Here is a 23,133-nt window from a genome sequence, read left to right on the forward strand (position 1 = left end):
CTGAACTACTGTTGGGAGGCGATGCAGTAACATGTGAAGATGATTCTGGTCCTTAGGGTTAAGTGTTGATTTAACAAAACTCATCAGGATTCCATTAAAAACCTGTCATAATTGTTTCCTTGAAGCAATTGCTTTATGGGAGCAATTAATTGCTACTGTTAAAAAGGTTTCACCTCCCGAGTATTCATCCAGGCTATGAGAAGTAGGTAGGCTGGGAACCACTTGAACGTACCTTCTGTCTCCTTCACTACTGAAACATTTGGAGCATCAGGAGACCAAACTGTACTTTCATAGGCCTTCACTTCCTAATGACCAACCCTCTGTGTATGTAAATATAAATTCAGATGCATTATACTATGTTTCTCACTGATTCTGAACTTTTCAAAATGTGATGTAAGCAATGAGAAGTATCCAAAGAACCTTTATCTCTTTTAAGGCCTTACACACACACACACACACACACACACACACACACACACACACTGAACCAAAGTGCCTTACTCTGCTGGACAAAGAAGAATGCAGGTCTCAATCTGAGCATCATTTAAAATTAAAACCTACCAAGTCAGAGCTGATACTAAGCCAACACAAAGACGACAGAATTATTATAAAAGGCACAGCATTGCTCTCTGGAAATAATATCTCAGTGGGCTAAGTTCCCTCTCCTCCTGTTTTTCCATGCTGGTAAATTGCAAAAAAAAAAAAAAAAAAGAAAAAAGAAAAAGCATGATTCATGAATATAAATTTTTCTTGGCTTTTAAAATCATACACTGGCATATTCTTCCTCAAACCTCAGCCAAATGAGAACACACAGATAATGACAATTTTACAATAAGTGGTTCCAGGATGCAGGCTTTTCAAGATTCTCATATGAAAGGCACTATAAAAAAGAGTATTATTATTGTTATTATTTCAGGCACCCAGAAAAACCATAGTCAATGATTAGCCATAACAATTAAACTAACAATAATACATCTGGAATAAGCTCCATGGTAATATGTACTTCATGCTTAATAGTTCAAATTAATTCAATCTGATGGCGTTAGACACACGAGTTAGGAGCTGGAGAGCACCAAAATTCATATTAGCTTCCACTTCGAAAGACATTATGAAAAGCAAAGGAAGGAAATAAGGCTATAAACAGCAGTGATAAAAGGAAGGACTCATAGATGATACGGTCAGGAATAACTCTCAGCTATTAGGAATTCAGCAATGGAAACGTGAAGGCTGGTATTTCTATCCTTACACATTCCTTCAGAGTCGGCAACTGGGCAACCCATCTAAAGGAACAGATCTGAAACCCTAAAATCAAGGCCACTTTATTCAGAAAAGGAGGTGCCTTCTTTTCCCCTGCCCATGGCGCCCTTTATCAACAGATGCAGAATAGAGGAAGAATTTATAACTGTCAGGTCACAGACTGCAAGAAATAAGAAAGGCGAGTGTGGATTTGAGGTGGGCATAATAGCTGGGGAGTTACTGCCTGGTTACCTTGTCTCACTCCACCCTGTAGATTTATAGGTAACTATCTTAGGCTCTGCTTTTCCCTATAAATATTCTCTAAGACAGAGTTTCTCAACTTTGGCACTGTTGACATTTTGGCCCAGGTAATTCTTCATTGTGAAGGGCTGTCCTCTATGCATTATAGGATGTTTAACAACATCCTTAGCTTCTACCTCATAGATGCTAGTAGCACCCCCTCCCTAATTGTGACAACTGAAAATTCCTCTAGGCCTGGCCAAATGTCCCGTGGGGGACAAAACCGCACTGGTTGAGAACTGTTACTCTAAGGCTTTAATTCTGGGAAGCCAGGAAGAAAAATGAGTTAAGAGTATAGACCAACCTGTAGACTCTTCTTCCTCAATAGACATGAGCATGCACTGAGCTGCCAGCTGTGTTCAAGGCAACACTCTTCCCAGGGCACACTGACTCCCCTTCCTAATACTTTTTGCATATATAGGCTTGTTATAGATCTTTTGGAAATTTAAAACCTGTCATCCTTCTATTAATTGTGCAGCAAAGAGTTAACATAGTAGACCTCAGACAGACAGCCTATTCTTAGAAAGGCCTGCTTGCAAGGTTGGCCCCTGGCTGGCATCTGAAAACTTGGGCTGGTAAACAGTTCCTACACGGATACAAAAGTTTCCCTAAATGATAGGAGTAGCCACTGTTCGTTAATATGCATACAAATAAAGTAGTTTATGCCAAATACCTGCTTTCCTTCTGGGAGTCTGGAATTTGCGGATGTGCTGCGCAGACCAGCCCCCAGCAGAAACCTTATGCAGAGCTTCTAATGAGCCTCCTTGGTAAACAACGCTTGATGTCACGGGTCTTTGCTGCATGAATTAATAAGCACATCCCACCTGACTCCACTGGACAAGGACTCTTGCGCCTCATTTCCTTCATACTTCACACCATGCACCTTTTCCCTATGCTGATTTTACTTTGTATCCTTTCACTGTTAGAAACCATAATCATGGGTGTACAACTTCGGAGTCCCTTGAGTCCTTCCAGAGAATTAGGAGACCTGGGGGTAGTATTTGGGACCACCAATATAGTCATTCATTCAACAAATATTTTATTGTATGCCTCTATTTCTAGACACAGGATGTATAGCAGGGAATTAAACCAAGTCTTCGTCTTCACAGAACTTAGGTGGTAGTGACCAGGGGAGTATATATACTTCAAGCTTCTTCCACAGAAAACAAGCCCCGTAGCATCTTCTTTGTTTGTTTGTTTTTTAACAGCTTTTTCTCAAATGTAGTTCACACACCATATAATTAAACCCTCTAAAGTGTATGATTTGATGGTTTCAAGTATATTCACCAAGTTGTGCAACCATCACCACTATCAATTTTAACCATTTAACCATACCTGTTAGCAGTCACTACCCATTTCCTCCCAGCCCCCTAGCCCTAGGCAACCACTAAGCTATCGTCTGTCTCTATAGATTTACCTATTCTGGACATTTTATATAAATAGAATCAGACAACATGTGCTCTCTTGTGACTGGCTTCTTTCATTTAGCATGTTTTCAAAGCTCATATATGGTGAAGCATGTTATCAGTACTTCATTTCTTTTTATTGCCAAATAATATCCCATTGTATGGATATACCATGTTTTATTTACCCATTCACCAATTGATGGATACTTGGGTTGTTTCCACTTTTTGTCTGTTACAAATAATGCGGCCATGAACATTTATGTACAAGTTTTTGTGTGCACATATGCTTTCCTTTCCCATGGATAGGTACCTAAGAGTGGAATTGCTGGGTTAAATTTACGTTAAACTTTTAAAGAAATTTCCAACTGTTTTCCAAGGCAGCTGAACCATTTTATTTCCCATCAACAGTATATGGGAATAAAAAAAAAAAATTGAAGAAAAAATAAAAAACAGTGTATGGGAGTTCCAATTTCTGCATATCCTCACTAACCCTTGTTATTATCTGTCTTTTGGATTATAGCCATCCTAGTGCATGTGAGGTGATATCTCATTGTGGTTTTGATTTGCATTTCCCTGATGACTAATGATGCTGAGAATCTGTTCATGGGCTTATTGTCCATTTGCATATCTTCTTTGGATGAATGTATTTTCACATCCTTTGCTCCTTTTTAATTGGGCTATTTGTCTTTTTGTTATTGAGATGTAAGAGTGATACAAGTCTCTTATGAGATATATGATTTGCAAAAAATGTCTTCCATTCTGTCAATTGTCTTTTTACTATCTTAATGGTGTCATCTGAAGCATAAAAGTTTTAAATTTGTGATGTCCAATTTATCTATTTTTTCTTATGTTGCTGTACTTTTGGCATTATATCTACAAAACCATTGCCTAACCCAAGGTCATGAAGATTTATGCCTCTGTTTTTGTGTAAGAGTTTTATAGCTTTAGCTCTTCCATTTGGGTCTTTGATCCATCTTGAATTAATTTTTGTAATACGATGTAAGGTAGGGGTACAACTTCATTCTTTTGTATGTGGATATCCATATCCAGTTGTCCTGTGGCATCTTTTGCATCACCTTTAGAGATGGTTTCCTGTAATTTTTTGCCACACAAAGTATGAAACAGGTACCAGTACACAGAGTCTAGGAATATGACCAACAGCCTGAGAGCCTCTTTAAAGCTTTTGCATTTGGTCTTCTTTTCTGCTTTAGGAATATGCTTAATATTCTACTATTTCAGGAAGCAGCACTATTATATCTAGCTGATTAGTACTACTATTATTAACTGATATACTATTAATAATAATAGTATTTAGCAGTAGTTAGCACTTAGCATGTGCCAGGCACTATGCTTGCATTTAACATGTATTAACTTATGAACATTTCACATGCTTTAACTTATATAATGTTCCCACCAACACCACGAGAAAGGTAGAACACCCTCTCCTAAGGGTGAGGCTCACCAATGTAAAGTAATTTTCCTTAAGGCACAGAGCTATCACAAAGAAGGATAACAAATTGAGGGAAGGAACTCCACTGGAAAATGGGGGCCAAGGAATGTTTCATAACAATTTCTAATAGTAAGTAAGCATATATGCAAACTATCCAAAAATAAAAAAGCCCAAATCTAGCACCAATCAGTGACGTTTCCAGTTCTGGTCAGGGAGTTGACAAAAAGGGATGGCCTCCCTTTCTAATCCAACAAAGGGTTAGAAACCGTATCACTCAAAGATATCACTCAAGATTGATCTGATGGCTGAAAAGGTTTTGTCAACACTCCAAAAATTGCATTAGTGACTAGGTGATCGATGAAGTGAATCAATTAGAACTGGATTAGAAATCCAGATATGAAGTGGATTACTTCCAATCTGAGAATTAGGAATTCATTTACCAATGATATAATAGGTAGCATCAATTTTCAAAAACTGAAACCCTGTTCCTGTTTGTCCACAGGGCAAAATGAAGTAAAAATAGCTTTGAAAAGACTGACCCTATAGAGCAACTGGATCTTGGGAACATTTTTCCAGATGTCTGAAACTTTTACTTTCACTAACTCACTTTGTTCCCTGACTTGGATACCTGGTAGGGAGATTCTGGTTAGTTTTCAGCAGAGAAAATGTGGACAAAGAAATGAGTTGACTATTCCAAGTTCAAATAGCTTTATAGCAGAAAATCCCACTTTCCTCACTTGAAGTCTAATTCTCTTTCCCTATACCAGCTGAGTCCTTAATAATAAATATGATGACAATAGCTGACATTTACTGAGTCTTACATTATAGAGCACTCTATCTAAGCACCTGAAAGATGGCAACTAATTTATTTAATCCAAAGTGTGTGAGAGAGGGAGGGATACTACTACTATTCCTATTTTGTATAGAAGGGAAAGGAGATGCTAGAAGCTTAGTTGACATGCATAGGAAATGGAATGAGACCCTGAACCCTGAAGACTTTGTCCTCTTCATAGTGTCTCCATGTTGTTTCAGAATAGAAGCAGTTAGACATATAAGGGTTAAGCCTGGCTAGACCAACTCCAAGTTGAGTCTTTTTTACACTAGGCAAACCGTCTTCAATATACTTATAATAACTTTATAAACGAAAAAACATTTTGAAGTTTATTTCCTTGCAACACAGAAACATCACTACATCTCCCCTGGGATTTTCAGCACTGTCTGTTGTGGAACTGGTCTGGGCTTAGCAAGTATTGCTTTATCATTCTTAAATAAAAACCATTATAGAGAATGCAGAAAACAATTTCCCTTTGAGTTTCCCCACTTCTACCCATATTGAGAAAGATGGATCCTTAAAGTGCTGAAGGAAAGCTCACAATACAATAAAACCTCAGCATCAGAAATGTTCCAAGTCCCTCTGCTCTCTCCCCATATTTAGGAAACTAGAATTTAATATAGGGCTCAGCCCTCCAGAGAATCCAGTGTATAGCGCTGCTAATACATTTTTATATATTTTAACTGAGATAAACAAGAAAGAGATAGAGAAGCCAGGGCTATGTCAAAGACATAATTACGATAAAACTAATCCAGCTACCAGCAATAGAGGCAGACAGTGACTCTACTGTGATGCTATGTATAGTTTGTATGGTCAGAAAACTGTATCAATATAAAATGTGAATGAGACAGGAGCCCCAGTATAGGAAGGCAAAGATAACTTACTGTGTGACTCCAGAAAATAAAGTTTATCCAGGAGATCAAGGAGCATTTATCCTATTACTAAAATATCATCCAAATATATTTTATAAATTGCAACCTGGATCAAATCATTTGATTAATGAAAGAGTATTAAAAAGGAGCACACTGGGTCTATAACCAAATAGTCAGGAAAACCTCAATTTTGTTTTCCCTAACAGAGTTTAAACCTTGTGGCAAATCTGTACAATTCTGAAGATAAGTTAAAAATTTTCCCAGCTTGAAATTCATGGCGGTGCTGTCGACCATGTCATATTTCTCAGTCTTGACCACAGAAATACCTTGAGATACATATACATTGCTGAAATACACTATTTCTCAAAATTGACTTTATCTTCAACTCCAGTAACCCTGTCAAAAAAGGAAGGTTACCCCGGTCACTTCATTTTTGGGAAATCCACATTAACTCATTTCTTCAAATGCTCATTAACATTTCTATTAATGATATTTCTGACCCTCTGTACCCACTCTTTCAGACAGGTCAAAACTAAATTTTTCGGTTTGCCCTCAAGTCTTTGCAGATAAAATATCATAAAAACAATGGTTTTTATTCCAGCTAGATTGGAATTCTCTTCCATTCCCTATACTCTTCTCACTAAACTCTACTTTTTGCTAATCCCAAGAGGCATGGAAACCCAAATGCCTATTGTACTAGAATGTAATGGAAATAAATGAGTAAAGCAATCTAGTTATAAGAAAAATAAACACCAATACACTTGATTGCATAGTAAACACTATCTCCCTGCCCCTTTTTTGTCACAGAGGCTTGTCAAAATTTATTTTTCATTTTCAAAACTTTGCTAGAGACATAGTAATAAAGAAATAGTCTCAATAGTGCAAGCAGCGACCAGATGGCAGTTGACCTTTGACCTCAGTGTTAAGAGACATCATGAAGAGGTGGAGACTAGCAAAATATCTGTCTAGATTGGCATTTGATACTCACCTCCAGCCATTTGTTGCCAACTAGGAATTTAGGCTCCATGTTGTAAGATCTTCCAGTTTTTTATGGAAAGTAAGAAAACCTGCACTTTCTGTGAAATCTCCAGATTTTCTACTATTTTCCAATCTTGCATGAAATCTTCCATTTTTCCAATCTATTCTATTTCTATAGTCTAGTGTAGTAGACATCTGGTTTTGTTTGCTTTCTGCCAGTGAGCTGATATACTGAGACCTCTGAGTTATACCATCCTTCAGCCAGTAAATTTTAGTCTTTTTCACCACTACCCCCTACTCCAACCACCCATCCTTTCCACCTATCTACGCCCATCACTTCCTTTAAGACTTTACTCAAGAAAATACTTCCTCCACACAATTTTCCCTGGATCACTCTACTCTTCCTTCCTTGTGATCAAACTGGTTTATTCCTTCAGCCTTTATACATACACTTTGTGATCCATTTGTAAGCCCTCCAGCTCCTTCTCTAATTCCACCTAGACTACAAATCTCTAAAGCTGAGGACCCTGTCTCCTACCACCTTCACACCCCCTGAGGACTTAGCAGAGTATTATATACCCCACAGGCATACTTTGGGTGAATAAACAGTCTATCTGCCTAATCTTGCTGGGCTAGTAGTTTATATTCTTAGACCTAATGCACTTTTGGATCAAAATAGTAAGTCTAAGTCAACTCTCCACAGTTAAGGCAATCTTGAGGATTCAAATACTTAGCTATACAGGCAAGGCAAAACAGTTTATCCAGGCAATAAAAGAAGAAGACATCTATTAAGCTGAATCATCAAGGCAACTGTCCCAGTCTGGCAAATGTTCAAGTTTGGAACTTAGTTTCAAGATGTAGCGTGGAGAGAAAACATATGACACAAGTGTCATCTCTTTCATGTCCTGAGCTTGTGACACACATCATTAATTGATCGCAGCATTCTTTTCTGCTGAGTCTGAATCCAACTTTAGAACCTTTTTAACAGCATTCTAAGATGGGTCAGCATTCTAGGTGGAGTTGGTATTTGAGTGGAAAACACTAACGAAAGGATAAGATACACATAAATTTTAGGGGTCAGAAAAGAGGAAACATAATAGGTAACTTCTGCTGCCTCTCAACTTCTCTATATTTTAGAAGCTGGATGACTTAGAATGGGGAAAGTTAGGTATCTAAAGTTGAAGAGTTTAGTAAGAACTAAAGAAGAAAAAAATATTTCTACTTTAATGGTTGTGCCAGTTCACCTTATCTGTTAAATTTTAATCCTGTATAAAAGATTTATTCTGTGACGGAGCTGCTTTTGTTATGCCTTATAAAACATACTGAAATATATAAAGGGTAAATGACTTCACAGGGATTGCTAGTTTAAATAAATAAATGGCTATATTTATTTATATTTATATTCAAGGGGCTGTTTCATTTCTCAAACACTGAACCAAAACCACTTTTAACAACTCAGACACAAAATGACCAGCATCAAGAATTATGATGAAGGACTTCCCTGGCAGTCCAGTAGTTAAGACTCTACGCTCCCAATGCAGGGGGCACAGTTTCTATCCCTGGTTGGGGAACTAAGATTCCACATGGCATGGCCGAAAAAAAAAAGAGGAAAAAAAGAAAAGAATTATGATGAAAAGCCAATTATCTTTAACTACAAGCAAACTTATTAGCATTTATTAAAACAAATGATCTCTCAATACCAGAAAAAATAAATGTGGATAGGTTAATTAATCCTTCACTCCTAAGAGACCAAAAGTTACTTTTCAGAGACTCTGTGCCTTTTAAGCCAAATCCACAGACAATAAGAAACCAGTAAATGATAAATTAAGGTGCAAGCAAAAGACTGAGTAGCACAGTGGACATCTATGAGTTTTGCTTGCCCCAGCATGCATTCCTCATTATACTGGAGTCAGCATCCTGACTTTCCTCTGGGGAACCTCCTCCTTCCAACTCTCAGGCCAGATGGCATGGATGGAGCTAATGTCACACCCTACCACCAAGAGTGGGCCACTGACCAATCAGTGTTTTCCATTTGATGAATGATACAGGGAGCTATTCATTAATTCAAGTCAGTCCAATGATACTCTATCTTGAAATCTGGCCTGGAACTACTGAGAAAGAGAAGTTTGAAAAAAAAACCCAAATCCTGCTGGCATGCTAAGCTGCTAAGATATATACTTTGAGCCTCTGGTGACCATCTAACCACCACAAAAAGAGACCCTGCCTCTGCATGACACCAACCTGATGGAAGCAGAACTAAAAGATGAGAGAAATAGATTTCTGATGCTATCTTTGAGCAGCTAAATCCAGCCATTCCTGAAGGCAAAGTAGCTCTTAACTTTTCAGATAGGTAGGGCAATATCCCCTTACTTTCATTAAGCCACAGGTAAAGCTGAGTTTCTGTCACTTGCAAATAAAAGAGTCATAACTAAGTGCAAATAGCTTATAGTTTATTTCATTATTGGGTGTTGAACCTCTAAGCTTTTGCATCACTGTATTAGAAAATATATTCCAGTACTGACGGGCTATTACCTTGTGCAGCGACCCTCATAAATTCTCATTTCCTCTCAGCACCTTTGTCTTCTCATTTATAAATTAGGGATTTAAAAAAATGGTACTCCACAGAGAAGATATACAAATGGCCAATAAGCACATGAAAAGACTTTCAATATCATTAGTCAACAGGGAAATGCAAATCAACTCTACAATGAGACACCACTTCACACCTACTTGGATGGCTATAATCAAAAAGACAGACAATAACAAGTACTGTCTAGGATCTGGAGAAATTTAAAACCCCATCAACAGTATATTGTCGATGGGAAGGAAAATGGTGCTTTGGAAAACAGTCTGGCAATTCCTCAAAGGTTAAACATAGAGTCATCATATGACCTAGCAATTCAACTCCAGAGGAAAAAAATATATATTAAGTGTACACAAAAATTTGTATACAAATGTTCATAGCAGCATTATTCACAATAGCCAAAAAGTGGAAACAACCTAAATGTCCGTCTACTTATGAAAAGGTAAACAAAAAGTTGTATATCCATAAAATGGGATATTATTCAGTAATAAACAGAAACGAAGTACTGATACCTGCTACAACATGGATGAACCTTGAAAACATTACACTAAGTAAAAGAAGCCCATCACAGAAGACCACACATTGTCTGATTGCATTTATATGAAATGTCCAGAAGAGGCAAATCCACAGAGACAGATGCCTTGAGAAAGGCTGAGGCAGCGGCAGGGTGGACGGCAGACTCAGGGCCCTTGGTGCCTTCTCACATTGCTCTTTTTATTCCTTGGATAACGAGCGACCTGTCTTACCCACGGGTATGTCATGCACTGTAAAACACTTGTACATACATGTGTCTGTCAATAAAGTTGATGTCCTCCTGCCCCCCACAAGAATAGAGAAAAAGAGAGAGAGAAAGAGATATACAGTAGCACAGGCAGCTCCCCACTGGGTCTGAGCCTTGCCAGCCCCACCACCACGAGACCATTGCAGTCAGCTGGCACCTGTTCTTCTGTAACCTCGTGACACCGAAATGCTGCGATCAAAAATGTCGACACGTTGGAGGAAATGCAACAGGACTTGATGGACTGTGCTACTCAGGCGCTGGAGAAATATAACATAGAGAAGGACACTGTGGACCATATTAAAAATGAGTTTGACAAGAAATAAACCTCACCTGGTACTGTGACTTGGGGAGGAATTTTGGTAGTTATGTGACACATATGTGGGGACTGCCAATTGGTACAGGGTTTCTTTGTGGGGTGATGAAAATGTTCTGGAATTAGAAAGTGGTGATGGCTGCACAACTTGGTGAATATACTAAAACCAGTGAACTGTACACTTTAAAAGAGTTAATGTTATGGTACAGGAACTATATCTCAATTTTTTTAATTTAATGGAAAAAAATGATAGTCTCTTCTGAGTTTCACCGTGGACAGTACAAGAAATCCATGATGATAATTATAAAAATGACTATTCTTGGGAAAAACTAAGAAAAAAATCTATACAAGTGTAAAGATCTATTGTTTTTAAAGCTTCAGCAAATGTTAAGAGAATGGGAAAACAAAATTACCAAGTAGATTTTCTCAGATCACTTGGCTTCTTTTGTATCAAGAAATGGTCAACAGATAGCTAGCAGGCGCACATAAAAGCTATTTGGAGACCTCTTGAGGTTAACAGCATGCAACATATTGCCACTGCACCAGCCTGGCCGGGAGTATTATTTACGCCACCCTTTCACAGCTGTATTGGTCTCCCATTAAATATTCAGAGTTTCCTTGTTAATAAACTGCATTAGGAGCTGGATGCATTGTCTGGATAAACTGCACTGTCCAAAAGGCTGCCCCATTATTACAGAAGATGCAGAATGTAATTAGTATTCCTCTGTGCATAAGCCACAGCTTCCAAAAATGGCGCTATATTATGAAGCCTTAATTAATAAACAAGAGTTGGGCCGTGACCGGTTACATTTATCTGAATTTTATATTGTGAAGAAAGGCCACTGTTCAAATCCCATTTACAAATATCTAAATTCTGGCTAGCCTACATGAAGACAATCTGAACAGTAAGCCTGAGAATTCTGTGCTGCTAATAGCATTGTGTTGGTACACCAACAATAGCAAACGATTAACTGCTGGGGCATAAACCATCCTGAGAAATGCTCAGAGTGGGATGATGATAACACTGTATTTCAGCTGTATTATATGGTGCAATTCTTCTATTTGTTCATATGCATTTCCCATTTAATGGACGGAGGAACCACAGTGGCTTTTCATATCACTGTAAAGCCCTAAATGTGACAAAAGAAAAAGAAAAATGTGAGCTGGAAAAATATAAATAAAGAAGTGTGAGGTGGTGCTGGGTGGGAGCAGGGGTACTTCATGAAGGAGTGTAAGTACACAGCTTTTTTCTGCATTTCCAGCTGCTTGTTATTGATTTTCCCCTAACCTAACCCCAAAGGAGAGTCATTTATGTAAGCCATGAGCGTTGAACTAATATTTGGGACCATAATATCGAGTAGCCCAGTTTATGAGCCTCAACTAAAGGAGTATTTGCATTAAACTGTACTCACCCGATTAAAATCCATCAACTCTAGCATCCTGAGAATTAGTTAGCACCTGTTACACTCAGCTACAGGTTCTCTGTGCACAATCAGAGGGCAGCAAGGAGTCAGACTCAGACCGGGAGGGGAAGGGCGGGGGAGAGCATGTGATGTGTATTGAAAAGCAGATGGCATTAAAGACTGCCAGTGCTTAAATCTGAAAAGAGTCCTAAGCCTACTGCAAATACAGAGCTGCGTGAACATAATAATTCTTTCAACAAAGTCTGTAATATGGCTTCCAGGGGTGCTGTGAAAACAGGGTGGTGAGATGGTGTTACAGTTCAGCAAAGAGAGACTGGCCCAGCAAGGGGGTGTGGCATCCACAGGAAGCCCAAGAAATGGTCCCTGCCTCCGCAGAACCAGCTAATGCTCATGGATGGATCCCGAGCCCCGGGGGATTTCAACAGCCTGAACAAGCTGTCTTAGATCACTGCCCTTTCTATCAGCTCCAGGCACCAGGCACAGGCTCAGAGTCCTATCGGTCTTGGCAAGACTTGTTCACCGTGACCACAGAGATGGCATTTTAATCAGTAATAGGCTGTAAGAGGCCACCTTCATGCATGTGAAGAACACTCCCTGAGACACTGGTTTAAGTCCTAGATCTCTACCACCTAGCTATGTGATGTCCGACAAACAGGCTTGCTCATCTTTCAATCAGAGGGTGGAGTCAAATATTAAATACTTGTGAAGTGAATGAATAAGGGAATAGAAAACCCTAAAGCCGAGTTTCTAACCTCAGTACCACTGATATTTAGGGCCAGATAATTCTTTGTTGTGGGGTTTGAGTAGGGGAGAAAAATATTCCCTTCTACTCTTCTAGGTTCTGTAGCTGGTCTAAGAATTAAACTGACATAAAACAGATTAACAGGAGAGGAAAAAAAAAAAAACTATTTTAATTACATATATACCTACAGGAGCCCCACAAAGATATGAGACTCAAAAGGCCAGATGATGGAGGCTTATACATTTGTCCCTTGGTATCTGCATGGGATTGGTTCCAGGACCCCCACGACTACCAAAATCCGCAGATGCTCAAGTCCCTTACAGTTGCGCCTCCATATTGGTGGATGCAGAACCCGTGGATACAGAGGGCCGACTATATACAGGGAGCTAAGGAAAGGAAAGGGGTCTCGGGACTTCGTAGCGGGAAGGCAATCATGAGAAAGTAAGAGGAGAAGATGTTTGGTGAACAAAGGTACAGGCCCCTTTCTAATGTAAATTCCCTTACAAAAGCATAACTTCTACTGTTTTCAGAGCTTCTCCTGTGTCTGCAGTTTCTCAAAATAATTGGATGGAAATAATCCTTATTCAAGAGTGGCACATTTGGCACAGCATATTCTGCTACCCTTCAGATGTTTCTAGCATCCCTGCCTCTACGGACTAGATGGGAGTAACATACCCTCTCTCAGTTATGACAACTAAATAAGTCTCCAAACATTGCCAAATGTCTCTCGGGGACAAAACTGCTCCTGGTTGAGCATCACCTCTAACGTATTTAGGTTCCAGGAGATAAATTCATGTACCATACAACTATATAGTAACCTCTAACTTTTAAGAAAACTTACACTGACATCTTCAACATCACTGGTAGTTCATTTCGACAAAAATTTTATTGAGCACCTATTATGCGCCAAGTAGAAAGATGAATGGGAAAATACTGCCTCTGCCCCTGAGGAGGTCACAGACTAAGTGAAAGTGGCATTTTCACAGTCCTACATCAAAGAGAAGGGCAATGTCCAGCTAACCCTGTTTCCAATAAGTATGAGAATACCCTTCTGTGTGACTAATCAAGCAAGAAGTCAGAGCATACCTCTTTGCTGTTAAAAGATTAGCACATATATCAGAGATGCTGTCATTTGATAAGGTGAATTTTTGGTCATTTGGACGCATTTTAGTTGTTTGCTGCAGTTTGTTTATTGGCAGGCAGGGGAGCCTCCGACCAAAAGGACTGTCCCAGGAGGTTGTTTAGCCTGAGCATAAGCCAAGACAAAGAGCTCGGGAAAGAGACTGACTCTTACTTGCTGTCTGACCCTTGGCAATGCATTAACCCCTCCAATCCTCAAGTCCTTTTCTATGAAAGGGAGATAATCATTGTAGAGTGGTTAGCACGATGCCTGCCATGAAGCAAAACCTCAGGAAACAACAGCTATTATCACTGCTGTTGGTATTGTAACCTCTCTATTTTATTATGGACTGACTGTTCTTTTTTTATTGTGCTAAAATACACATAACATAGAATTTACCATTTTAACCATTTGAAGTGTACAGTGCGGCGGCGTGAAGTACATTCACATTGCTGTGCATCCATCTACACCACTCATCTCCAGAACTTTTTTCTTCTTCCCAAACTGAAACTCCCCTTTCCTCCCTTCCCCCATGAGTGTTTATTTAAACCAGATCTTATCCAGAAAAATACCTTTCGAGGAAATGAAGTCTAGGCTTTTGTTTGACAAAGCCTCTCCTTGACTAAACTTCCTCTAATCCCTCCTTGCCTTGACCTTGTCTGGGTCTGGTGGCCCAGCTGCAGCAAGAATCTTGCTAAATCAGTTTAGCAAACAAACAAAGAAAGAAAAAAACACTTTATATCTAATCTCCCTCAATATCTGATCAAATTCCCCATCCCCCACCCTTGGTATCTGATCACCTTGGCTGGCCTTCAGCAAGAACCCTTAGGTCAGTTTAGTAAGAATTACCCTTTTGCCTTAAAAAGTGCCCATCCACTGACCCCTCTTCTGCCCCTTGACTCTAAATCCCCACTTGTCCATGTTTCATTTGGAATTGAACCCAGTTTATACTGAGGTTTCTTTTCCTCTATTGTAATAGTGCCAGCATAAAATCTGTTTTTACCTCTTTAGCTGCTATCAGGCTCCAGCTGTCACATGTAAATGCAACTAAAGGCAATTCCCACAGTACCCCAGAAACGGAACAGAAACAGCACTAACAATGGCCATCTGGGGTTATGTTGATGAGTTTAGTATCCATCAGCCACCTCCTAGGAGTAACATGTAAGTGATTCATCTATCTTGAGGCAAAAAACAGAGGATTCCAAACAAAAGCACAAAGGCTCCTGACTGTGGAGCCTGCCCATCGTATTTACCATCACAAAAGCACTGACTGCACTCCCCACTTCAGTTAAGACTGGAGCATCTAATCAACTATTGGGGCGACGCCAAACTGTGACTTAATGGTATATTATTTTGAATTAAAGTTACTTAAGAAACGGCTAATGCAAGAGGGACACTCTGACCCTCCTGTCCCTCTTCCTGAAAACAGGAAATAAGTCTCCCCTGTGAAAGGTGCACTCCCTGCATCTGGAGGTAGAAGGAACGACCAGCACCCTTATCCCCAGAGACAGGGAACTCAGGCCTAGAACCCTATGTAAACAAACCTTGTTACTTCTTTAATTCACTACTCCAAGCCCAAACTCTGTTTAGATTCTTCACTAATTGAGCACCCAAAACCTGAGTTTCTTTGTCCTCTCAATTCCTCACAAATGTATTGTCTAAGAAGTATAAATGCTGCCTGCTTTGGCCACTTCTTAAATCCCATTCCTATGAGACCTCCACGCATGTGAATTAAAATGTGTTTCTTTTTCTCCTGTTTATCTGTCTTGTGTCAATTTTATTGTTAGTCTGGTCATAAGAACTCAAGAATGGTAGAGGGAGAAGTTTCCTCCTCCCTGACACAATATTATTCCAGAAGGAACTCTGTTGACATATTCATTTGGTAGCCTGTAATTGGTGGGAAAAGACTAGTCGTTGGGCCTAAACTATCAAAGGCACTTACTTTTCCATAGAAAGTGGGCAAACTTCCTTCGCCAAGAATCCACGTGCTTTTGTAGAAGCATTCTAGGGGGAAAACTTCTGGTTTATAGCCAACCTCACAAAGTAGCTAAAGAGTTCCGAATTTCACCTCAAACCTCTGCTTCAGCACCTACTGAGCTGTAGCACGTTATTTTCTATCCACTGTCATTCCTGATCCTATCGCAAGTCAGTTTAAGGTGTTTGTAGACAGGAACCCTATCTGAGCTGTCAGCACCTTGCCTGATCATCTTCCAGCAAAGTGGTCAGGCAGAAGCATGCAGCTAAGGATGCCCTGAAGCAGACTGTCGAGGAAACTGGCCAATGAGATGAGCATCTCCACTTGCACTCAGCTGATAACATATATGGTACATCTGTCACCATCTGTCCAGGCGTATTGATCTTGTAACAGCCCCCAGGCACTTCAATCTGGTGGCAGCTCTGTGACTTCTACCTGTGGATCACTTTGTCTCCATGCCCTTTCCTTTTCCCCTTCTTATCCATGCATTAGGACCTCGCCAAAATGTTGCCTCCTTTGAGAAGCCTTTCCTATACCCGCTAAGGCAGAAGTGGAGATGGCTGTTTTGAAACAGAAACAAACAAATAAACAAAAACATTGAAATCTCCAAACTGAATTTGGACTTTATCTCAAAAGATGTGGTATGATGTATGGCGTAATGCATGGCAATTTTTTCCAAGTCTTAACAATACATCACAGTGACCTGGGGAATTTTTTTAAAATATGGACTCTCAGGCCCCACCCTGATTGAGACATTAGGCCACAAGCTTGTGGCCCAAGAAGGTATTTTGTTTTAAAGCTTCCCAAGATATTCTGATGTACAAAAGTACTGGAAACAGTAGGCAGGCATGCTACTGTGTGTCTTTAGGCAAGTCACTTTGCTTCCCCGAGACTGTTTCTCATTTGTAAAATTGCGGATAAGAATGCCCATCTCACAAGGTTTTGGAAAAGACCCACAGAGGGCAAGAGTGCAAAATCCTTGAACGATGATGCCTCAGCAAATGGAGCTATGAGGATGATTACTACGGATTTCCTTAAAAAGCTGTTCTCCGCTTCTCAAAACCAATAGCCCAGTTTGCAAAACCTTCCTCTATTAGAGAACAAAGAGAAGACGGTTTCAAACCAGGATGATAGCCTGAAGAAAAATCAAAAGAGACATTGAGAAGGAGCCCATGTAGAAAGCAGGACATGAGCACGTAATTAGGTTTTTCTGAAGGCCTATATTCTTCATTCCCATTGCCATTTCTCCTGATTAAAAGGTTCTCCCAGTAGCTGAAACCATTAACGTTAAGTCCATCAAATGGTAGCTGTTGTGGAGAGCTACCCCACTTTGTTAAATTAGTCAGGCTTTTGTGTCTCTCAAAGACTAATGCTTTAACACTTCACTACCTATAATAAAGTATATGCACCACAAGAAAAATGTGTTTTGTGACCAGCAGGCTATAACACAGTGTTCTGCTTATAGGAGCCATGGGTTTAATTGTATCCTAAGCTGATGATGAGTCACCACTCTGGCTTTTGGTTAAGGAAGCCAAAGGATGACTCTGTAAACCTCAGCTCAGACTGCCCCTGAGTTTGAGAAAAAATGCCTGATTATAGACTGTTTTGTATCACTTAAGGGTGTCAAACAATAGGATACCATGACAGCCAGGACTTATCAAAGTCCCCTGCAGAATAATTCCCCATAAAGAGGTGGTGGTGGGGAACTAGGAACCATTCCATAGCTCAGAGCTAGAGGGAAGAAAAAATGCTACACAGAAGTAAAAGAAGGTTTCCACCTACCACATCCACCCCTTCAGATGTCCGCCCTGGAGGCTAAACTGGGAGACAGACGAGACACCAGGCTTGGCGTCTCCTGTTTGGAAGGGCTAACTCTTAGAGGGCTCATCCTGGCTCCCTCCAGCCAGCACCAGCCGAGCAAAGTTCGAGGCACTGGAGCCTTAAGATTACAAACACTGGCTTTGGAGGCCATGCACCCAGAATCAGAATCCACCCATTTAGCCGAGTTACCAGCTTCGGTCACCTTTTTTAGGTTCTGAGCTTCTGTCTCTATTTCAAAAATGGGAATAATAAAAACATGCAGCTTCTAAGGTCAGGGTGCAGATTGAATTTTATGGAAAGGACTTAATATGTGCTCAATAAGAAGCAGTTGATACCATTATTGTTTATTATTATTATTACTACTACCAAGGAACTATCAGCAAGTCTGAGTCTCCTATGAATGTTAGTCAAGAGCCACCAAGCTTCTATTATGTGGCGAGCACTGTGGTCTTGGGGACACAGGAGCAAACAGGACAGATACAATCTACCCTTTTATGAAGCTTATGGGGTGTGTGTGTGTGTGTGTGTGCGCGCGCGCGTACTGGCCTGCACATTGTTTATAAACAAAACAAAACATGTAGCAAACATTTTAAAATTGGGTGACTTCACACGGAAGTCCAGATTTCTGGCTCGTTTTGAAAACATCAGAAAATCTGAGAGGAAGTGAGATCTCTCTCGACAGGCCAACCTGCTCCTCCAAAGCCCTCACAAGTCCCAAAACACAGCACCAGCCTTCCACCTGAGACGGGCTCACTGGTCTCTCTAATCAAGAGAGTAGAGCGCGCTCAGGCTACATGAAATGAGGGGCCCCGGGGGACATGAGAGACAAGGAAGCGAGGACACAGACCTAGAGGACCAGAACTGAAATGCAGGGAGGGAAAGGAGGACTGGCATCCACCCTCTGTCCCTGGGTTTATTTGTCTCTCTGCTCAGCTTGCTTTGTTTTGGCTGGACACAGAAAACCCTGGAGGGGAATTCTGATTCCAACTTGCTCTATGCACAGATAATTATTTGGGGCTCCCAGAAGGCTGGAGAGAACAATGACTTCCCCAGCGGTTACAGTTGGACTAGCTTAGTTCCTTTTCTTCGCCACAGGGGTCAGAACCATGTAAGGGGAGCTATTTGTTTTGATCTTAAACCAAATCTGCCCTGGGACACAGACAGATGTTCTGACCTGAGACCAGGAAAGCCACTACTTCAATGCCTAGTCAGCCTACAGACCCATAATATGCATTTTCCCTGTTTAAACTGTTTACTTCTCTCCTTTGCAAATAAGAAGTAATGTTCAGAAAAAAATACTCTATGCCCCAAAATTGCATCCCTCCTCCCAAGTGAGATATTTCGTGTTTCCTAGGAAGATGGGATAAAGACAAGCAGGGGAACTAACTGGGATGGATCAGTGAAACTACAGAGGCTCGCTCATTTGTATACAACCTTCTAATAAGTATCCACAACTTCATTCTAATAGGAAATGCATGACAAGTCCCTTAAAAACAAAGAAATAGGAGAGAAAAATACATGCTCCATAGTTGTGAACACTATAAGAGACTGGAACAATCTTCCAGCAACCGCACAGAGATTGTTCCTACATCCACCCAAAACTATTATCGTCAATGGTGTCCCCTCATTTTAAACAGAATGAAATGGATTCAGTTGGCTGCTACAGGCTGTTTCTAGCCTTCCTGCATCTAAAGACATTTTCACTCTCAGCCGTTCCAATAGGGATTCATTTGGATTTCTTGTCAACTATCCTTCAAAGACAAGGTAAGACCTATTTTCTGATTAAACTTATACTCAATTTTATTTGTTTACCCAATCATCTAATACCTATTTATTGACTGCCTCCTAAGAGCCAGGCACTTTGTTAGGTGCTGAAGATATAAACGTGAGTCAAAACAAAGACAGGCCTTGCCCTCAAGGAATCCAGGGGAGGCAGATAATCAAAAGACCTTTCCAATATAAAACTGACCTTCTGAAAGGTGCCCAAGGAGAGGTATCTGGTACCAGGAGGACCTATTACATAGAAGGAGTCCAGTTAAGGGGGTATAACAGAGGCAAAGAAAGTGTCCCAGAAGAAATAACACTTGAGCTGAAATTTATAGGCTGTAGGTACCAGATAAGCAAAGGCCCTGTAATGAAACTGAGTAGAGTGAATATAGGGACTGAATAAAGGCCAGCCTGATTGGAGTGGAGAATCCACAAGGGATGGAGTGATGAAGAAGAGTATTAATGGTGACTATGCAAGGCTTTATGGTCCACATCAAGAATTTTGAGCAATGGGAAGCCATTTTGGGGATTTTAAGCAGGGTGCAGTGGTAGTAGTTGATATGACCATATTTATGCTTTGAAAAAAAATGGATTTGGGTAGAGGGGAGGCGGAATGAGTTCAGGTAGGCCAGCTAGTGTAGAATTTGGATGGTATGGTGCTGGAGGTGATGGAGCAGAGGTGACACATTCTAACAATACTTTGGGACCAACCCAATGTGCCAGATGCATCTCAATGGCCCAAGACAGGTACTAACTATTAATATACTGCCTGGTGCTGTGAAGCTGAGTAAAGATTTTTTTTTTTTTTTTTTTTGGCCACACCGCACGGCTTGCAGGATCTTAGTTCCCCAACCAGGGACTGAACCTGGGCCCAGGCAGTGCAAGCACCAAGTCCTAACTACTGAACCACCAGGGAATTCCCAAGACATTTAGAAGGACCAAACCAAATAGGACCTGAGCACATCTAGACTCCCTCATCCCCAGCAGCAGGGTACCACTATGTGTTCTGAGCCATCATAGCTCTGTATTTGAATTTACAAATTCTGAGAAAGATTCCACAGAAAAACCAATTAAACAGGCAGGGAAGAAAACACCATTGAGTGCTGGAAAGAAAGATGATAACAAGCAGGTCTCAGTGGAAGTCGGTAAAATGTTGAATTTCCATTCTAGTGTCATTAGCACTGTTCCTGATTTGTTTTTTTAAATATTTTGGTTAATCAAAACTATGGGTCAATCAACTGTTCCATAATGACAGCTTCTGTGGTCATAAATCCTTGCTATTGCCTGCAGCTGACATGGTCTCAGTCCACGGGAGAATAAGCAGCAAAAGACTAATGTGTCTCTTCATTTCCCCCAAAGGGAGTTAGGCAATGCATAGTGTAAGAATATAAATTATTCACAATGCTTTCTTGAAGTTTATGATTCATGGTTTGGGAGAAATAATGGACGAAGGGGGGAGGTGGGAAACAGAATCCTGAATGAGAAAATTTCTTTTGAAAATGGAAGGATGAGTTTCTAAGGTAGACCCAACTCACCACACACAGGGCTCCGGGCTTCTCAGCGGTAGCCTCTGGTTCTTTCACAGAATGGTTCACTCACTCCTTACATTTGTTTGGACAATCCTTATTAAACTGTGGTCACCTGAGGAGGGCTCAGTGTCCACCAATCCAGTTTCTCTAGACTTTGGTGAAGGTGGAGAGAGGGAGAGAAAAATGGAGAGGAAGGTTAGAGAGAGGTCAAGTCTAGCTGTGTGACAAAGTACTGAGGGAGTGGAAGGAAACAAGTGTATCATCTGGTGGAGGAGAGAGGACATCTGTTTGGTTTTACTTTTAGTAAATAACAGACATCAGTGTAGTAAAACATATGAAAGTGGATAGGAGCAGTAGGGTTGTTTGTTGGTTGGTTTGTCTGTTTTGATAAAGTTAATTCATATATCAAACCCCACAAAATGGAGGCTGCCCCAATGGCCCAGCCCATGTCATAAATCTAAAGCTAGGTCAGCCCACACTTACAGGAAACACCTGTTAAGGGAACCTAACACACACCAAATCACAATCCTCCAACTCAGCTTTAGAGAGCTCACCTTACCCTAGAAAATAGGACCTGCTCTCCTTGCAAGGAAATCCCTGACCTTCTAGCCCATCATGCCATTTCCGCGTCACTGTTTCCAATCATCTGTAAAACTCGCCCTTGCCCAAAATCTCTCAGGAAGGGTGCTCCACTGCTCTGCACTGTAATCCCCCAATCCATGAATTGTTTTCCCTTGAATAAAGGACATCAAGCTTATTACTAAATCATTTTAGTTTTGTCATTTGACAGTTTGTTTATAAATATGGCCTGGATTAGATATATAGCTCTCCTTCACTGTTTCTAAGAAATACAAGTAAAGGGTTTCAGCAATTTTGAAACTCTGCTCTCTTGCCAAACTGGGTTTCCTTGACAGGAAATGCTGAGACTAAATCATGTGCATCTGCTCTTTATAAAGGCTAGAAACACATTTATTGAACCTACCAGATGCAGGCACTGTACTGGGCACTATTAATGGTAGACATAATAGAAAAACCCTTCATGGTCCAGCCGTGGCTTACCTTCCTAGTTTTCTCTCTTGCTACTTCTCCTTCAACACCAAGACCACAGCCATTTTGTTCTGCAATTCACAGAACATTTTGTTCTGCTTCCCCTCTTTATTTATAAACATGTTTCTTTCTGCACTGAAAGCTCTCCCTCATTCATCCAGCTGCACTGAGCCTCCCCACCTACACCTGGCCAATGCCTACATTCTTCCTGTCTCGGTTTGGATGTCACTTCCTCAGAACGCTGTCCAGAATTCCGAGGTGAGTCAGGTGCCCCTACTCTGGGCTCTCAATGGTTTGTCTCAACCTAGTCTAGGTAGCATTCAATGGTAATTAGATGGTGGGAAGCTTTTTGATAGCAGGGACTAAGTCTTTGTCATTCTTGCATCCCCAGGCCCTAGCACCCCATGAGACACAAACAAATTGCCCACTAAATCGCTGATGAATGAATAAAGATATGCAATACTTGATGCCCAACTTCAAGGAACTTTCAGTGTAATTAATAAAGATACAACCTTTTGAAATATAACACAGCACAAGGCATATAAAACAAGTGCCTCTTGTGTAACAAAGCACGTATTCAGAGGAAGCAAAGATTACTGTTGGCTGGGCTGATGAGCGCAACAGCAGTAAGAACAATTCCATGTTTATAACACAAGCACTGTTAGTTGTTTTCATAAATATCCCTGTACCATGATACTATTATCCCCATTAACAAATGAGGAACCCAAGGTTCAGAGAGGTTAAATGATTTTTCAAAGTTACAAAGCTAGTAACCAGCAAAGCCGGTATTTGAATTCTGAACACAAAACACTGAGAATGAATTGGAAGGTGAGTAGCCCATGGAAAAGGGAAAACATAGATAAAGGCACTTTGGAGCCATGCATATCCTGGGGACTAAAAAGAAAGATCAAGCTGATGGTATGTAGGCATACGGAGGACACCAATGCTAGAAAGTG

The 23,133-nt window shown here is 40.5% G+C and overlaps 1 protein-coding gene across 38 annotated transcripts in view; it reads right to left on the minus strand.

The window, feature by feature from the left end:
* FHIT (fragile histidine triad diadenosine triphosphatase) overlaps positions 1 to 23,133 on the minus strand; it is a 1,451,597-nt gene that overhangs the window by 945,090 nt on the left and 483,374 nt on the right. For 5 of the 38 annotated variants that reach the window (XM_067755027.1, XM_067755025.1, XM_067755020.1 and 2 more), the window contains one exon: positions 21,137 to 21,282. The exons of the other annotated variants lie outside the window; for them this stretch is intronic. The gene's annotated coding sequence lies outside the window, so the exon portion shown is untranslated. The remainder of the gene's footprint in view (positions 1 to 21,136; positions 21,283 to 23,133) is intronic. 38 annotated transcript variants of the gene reach the window in all.

Source organism: Pseudorca crassidens, chromosome 10, assembly GCF_039906515.1.
Source record: "Pseudorca crassidens isolate mPseCra1 chromosome 10, mPseCra1.hap1, whole genome shotgun sequence".
NCBI classification, from domain to species: domain Eukaryota; kingdom Metazoa; phylum Chordata; class Mammalia; order Artiodactyla; family Delphinidae; genus Pseudorca; species Pseudorca crassidens.